General features: G+C 45.0%; 1 long non-coding RNA gene across 1 annotated transcript; it reads left to right on the top strand.

Annotated features, from left to right (window-relative positions):
* The first annotated feature begins 732 nt into the window (after positions 1 to 732).
* On the top strand, positions 733 to 4793 carry LOC137375589 (uncharacterized). The gene is made up of 3 exons (XR_010976029.1): positions 733 to 895; positions 1269 to 1355; positions 4357 to 4793. It is a non-coding gene; the product is annotated as an uncharacterized lncRNA (long non-coding RNA).
* Positions 4794 to 5130: the final 337 nt, after the last annotated feature.

Below are 5130 nucleotides of genomic sequence, written 5' to 3'. Positions count from 1 at the left end.
CAACAGCCTGTTGTCGCAGGTCACCTCCAGGCACCTGCTGGGCTTCTGCCTCCATGGGGGGGCCTGTCCACTGCTGGGAAGATCCCAGCCAATCATCAATTTGCATTAGTGGGTCCATAATTGCTTATACCTAATGCTGATGTTCACTCACCTCCGACAAAGGGTGTTCAGAGGTGGGAACACATCGGAATGCTGACCTGACAACTTATTCTCCAATTTTGCTCAGGTCCCACATTCAAACCTGCCTCTACAGGACCCGGAAAATTCCACCCAGAGTGAGCCAAAGTGAAATTTTTATTTTTTATTTAATATGTGATTTTAAGTTTTATGTTGTGATTATAGGTTTAATATTGCATTATTAAAGCTACTACTAGCTTATGAATAACATAATTACCATAATACTGGTGTTTATTTCAGCAATGCAATGCATCGGTTGAAGATTGAAAACAAACTATTCTGGGAATCTAGAATTCTTAGAAATGCCAAAGCCTGTATTTCCTGATGTGAGTTTGCATTTGTGGGAGGGCACTTCCGCCCACACACTAACCTAGCAGATTTCCTGGGGTCAGCTACTTGAAAAAAAATCAATGTCTCCTGCTGGAAAACTAGCAGTGATTGGGTACAAGTAGTTAGGGGAGGGACATGGAAACTGGGAAGCACTTACAGGATTTAAAGGCCAGTAGCTGCTCAATGGGGAAGTGACAGCAATTACTGTGCAGAGAAACAAAGAAATCATGACTGCAAAAGACCTTCAGGGAAAAAAAACTTTTAATTTCAGTGAAGCAGAAATTGATGTATTACTATAACGGTTAAAAAGACACGACTGCATGGAACACGAGGAAAAAAAACATCTCAGGACGCAGTGAGGATGCAGTGGAGGAAAGTCGTTGAATCTGTAAGTGCCTTCCCTTAATCCCAATATCACCAACCCAAAGCAGAAAAAAATGTAAGCTTTGACCAGAAGGGGCAATTGCCTTACCACCTGTGTGAAGGTCATATAACCAGCATTTAATATATTGCCATCTTGACACAACACATTCCACAGTGGAATTGCATGTTTGAATGGAGATGTTAACAGACCCAAGCTATAGTTGGCACTACATTAAGATCACAACTAAATAAAGCATGATCACAGGTTCACCACTTGCATCCCACTTAACCTGCAATTGTCAACCCACTGCATGTCAATTATTTGCTTTAGCATTGGCATGAAGTTAATTGGTGCCATTCCCAATTCTCATCTCAAATGCTCTGCATTCGTTTTGCAGGAAGAGATGATCCATAATCCAAGAGAAAAAGACAATGGTGGGGAGAAGTGAATTATACTGGAGTTGATCTCCCACAACAAACAGGCAGTAAGTATAGTGAGTCATGCAGCAGCCAAAGTTATAGGAGATGGAAAAATTGTTGGGGAGGTGACACAATTAAGTTTATGCATAGATGAGTCATATGTGGTCATAATAAGCCCACACCCATTATAACAATATTCAGTATGAAGACAGCTTACGGGCTGCATGACATTACTCTTTCTGTAACCTTGTCCCTCCCTATCTCTGTCACCTCCTCTAGCCCTACAACTCACCAAGATCTCTGCGCTCCTCCAATTTTGGCCTCTTGTGCATCCCTGATTGCCTTTGCTGCACCAATAACTATCATGCTTTCAACTGCCTAGCCACTAAATTTTAGAATTCCCTCCCTAAATCTCTTTGCTTCTTTAACCTTTCTCTCCTTCTTTAATATGCTCCTTTTAACCAGCCTCTTTTACCAAGCTTTAGCTCATGTGGCTCAATAATTTTGTCTGATAACACTCCTGAGAAGTACCTTGGGATTTTTTACAATATTAAAGGTGCTACATAAATGCAAGTTGTTATTGTTGGTCTGGTGAAGATTTGCAGCTTTATAGTGATTTGATGGGTTGAATGTCCTCTTTCTGTACTGTATCATACAATGGTACTACTGTGATTCAAATTGTCTTCACTAATTGTATACTGCATAATGGAATCAAGCAAGATTTTACATTGCACGGGAGATCCTGTCCACTGACCAAAAGGTCGGGGGCAAGCCCACCTCTGCTGGGCCTGGGGAGCCATGCCGGGATTTTACAGTCCCCAGGCCCTTAACTGGCCTTGGGCAGGAAGTCCCACCTAACAGAGCTGCTGGCCAATCAGCGGGCCCCAGTGAGGCAAGGGGGTCACTTGGGGGTAGGGTGTGGGGTGCTTGGAAAACTTTCTTTCAGTGAAGATGGTTGGGGCTTCGGAGGTGGTCCTCCGTGGGGCACAGGGTGCCCGATCAGGAGGGCCTCCCCACCAGCCTGCAAGGAGGCTTCCAGATTTTAGCTGGTAACACTATGGGGGCCTGAGCTGCCCACCCACGTTGGTAAAATACCAGCAGCGGCAGGAGGATGCCCTTAAGTGGCAGTTAATTCATCACTTAAGGGCCTTGATTGGCCTGGGGTGGGCAGGCCACTTGCCGCCACCTCCCCTCGTAAAATTGCAGTGGGGGCAGGAAGGCATTGGTAACAACACCCCCTGACTTCCACTCAATTTTCACCTGACCCCACCACCAGCCTGCTCCTACTGGGCAGGGGGAGGGGCATAAAATTCCGGCCCATATGTATGCTGACAACACCCAGCTCTGCCTCACCACCACCCCTCTCAACCCCTACACTGTCTTTAAATTGTCATACTGCTTATCTGACATCCAGTATTGGATGTGCAGAAATTTCCTCCAATTAAATATTGGTATGACGGGGATGAGGATGAAAACAACAACATATTTCTGTAGAGCCTTTAACATAATAAAGCATCCCAAGGCACTTCACAGGAGCATTAGAGAAAAAATATGAACCACATAAGGAGCTATTAGGTTAGATGACCAATAGCTTGATCAAAAAGGTAGGTTTTAAGGAGTGTCTTAAAAAATGAAAGCGAGGTAGAGAGGTGTAGGAAGGGAATTCCAGAGCTTAGGGCCTAGGCAACTGAAGGTGCGGCCACCAACGGTGAAGTGATTAAAATTAGGGATGCTCAAGAGGCCAAACTTGGCGTAGAGTTCTGTACAGCTGCAGCATGACCTCGTGGCTCCTAAACTCGATCCCCCTACTAATAAAAGCTAACACAACATATGCCTTCTTAACAGCTCTATTAACCTGGGTGGCAACTTTCAGGGATTTATGTACCTGGACACCAAGATCTCTCTGCTCATCTACACTACCAAGAATCTTCCCATTAGCCCAGTATTCTGCAATCCTGTTACTCCTTCCGAAGTGAATCACCTCACACTTTTCCGCATTAAACTCCATTTGCCATCTCTCAGCCCAGCTCTGCAGCCTATCTATGTCCCTCTGTAACCTACAACATCCTTCGGCACTATCCACAACTCCACCGACCTTCGTGTCATCCTCAAATTTACTAACCCACCCTTCTACACCCTCATCCAGGTCATTTATAAAAATGACAAACAGCAGTGGCCCCAAAACAGATCCTTGCGGTACACCACTAGAAACTATACTCCAGGATGAACATTTACCATCAACCACCACCCTCTGTCTTCTTTCAGCTAGCCAATTTCTGATCCAAAGCACTAATTCACCTTCAATCCCATACTTCTGTATTTTCTGCAATAGCCTACCGTGGGGAACTTTATCAAACGCCTTACTGAAATCCATATAGACCACATCCACGGCTTTACCCTCATCCACCTGTTTGGTCACCTTGTCAAAAAACTCAATAAGGTTTGTGAGGCACGACCTACCCTTCACAAAACCGTGCTGACTATCTAATGAACTTATTCTTTTCAAGATGATTATAAATCCTATCTCTTATAACCTTTTCCAACATTTTACCCACAACCGAAGTAAGGCTCACAGGTCTATAATTACCAGGGCTGTCTCTACTCCCCTTCTTGAACAAGGGGACAACATTTGCTATCCTCCAGTCTTCCGGCACTATTCCTGTCGACAATGACGACATAAAAATCAAGGACAAAGGCTCTGCAATCTCCTCCCTGGCTTCCCAGAGAATCCTAGGATAAATCCCATCTGGCCCAGGGGACTTATCTATTTTTATCTGCTTAAAATGCAACAGAGAGGGAGAGGACTACAAGTGGGCTGCCACAGGTAGTCCAGCTCTCTGATTCAGAGGAGGAGGCCCTGGAAGTAGATGGCACATCTGCATTGTCAGTTAGAAATGGGGATACCAGGAACTTGGGGATAGCTGATGACAGAATTATAAATATCTCTGACCTACATATGCTGACTTATTTCTTCAATGACTAAACTATGAGTAAACAGAGTATGGTGATGATCAAGATTGTAACTGTACAACAACTAAATCTTATCCTTTCTTTTGTCTCCCAAAGCCTTCACACACATAGCCAGTATCACAGGACATCCATGAGGATGGTTCATTGGAGGACCTCTTTCCTTCTGAGGGTGCACTGTCACAGGACATTCAGCCATGCACCAGCGCAAATATGCGCACTTTAGCGGGTCCACTTGGACAGTTAGTTAGATCTTCATGTGATGATTCACACTTTACAAGTGAGTACGAGGAGAACAGCTGTGGAAAGGAGCGCAATCCTCTCCAAGCTCTCTTCAGCTGGACACAGATGCTGAACCCTATGGGCTATTGTTGAGAACAAGAATGTTAGAGGTCCATTAGCAACTTAACTAGGAACTGACAGACATGCCACACACAATGTGCACAATAGCAGACAGGAGGAGGAGTCACACTTAATAACCAGGTGATTGATTGTGAAGGGAATGGCAAAAATGTCTTGGAGAGAGTACTGAACTCCATGGTCCTTCAAGCATGGCTCTCAAATAATTCCATGCAGGCCATGACCACAGCCATTCAGGAGAAGTCTGCTGCCTTAAACAGGATGACAAATACCATATCCATGACCTTACAAAAGTGTAGTAGTAGGAATGGTGGTGCTGGCCCAGGAGAGGCATGATAGTGAAAGAGTACATGGAACTGGGAACTCCACTCAATGTGTTCTCACATCATACCTGTTACCCACTACCCACCACCGTCACCCCCAGCCAGTACCCGACATGCCATCACTTGTCCCTATGGCCAAGTCTGCGTCTACACAGGTGCAGGAGGAGCAGTCTTTTGTGTTGCCCTCGGG

Source organism: Heterodontus francisci, chromosome 12, assembly GCF_036365525.1.
Source record: "Heterodontus francisci isolate sHetFra1 chromosome 12, sHetFra1.hap1, whole genome shotgun sequence".
NCBI classification, from domain to species: domain Eukaryota; kingdom Metazoa; phylum Chordata; class Chondrichthyes; order Heterodontiformes; family Heterodontidae; genus Heterodontus; species Heterodontus francisci.
This window is presented reverse-complemented; position numbering and strand designations above follow the sequence as displayed.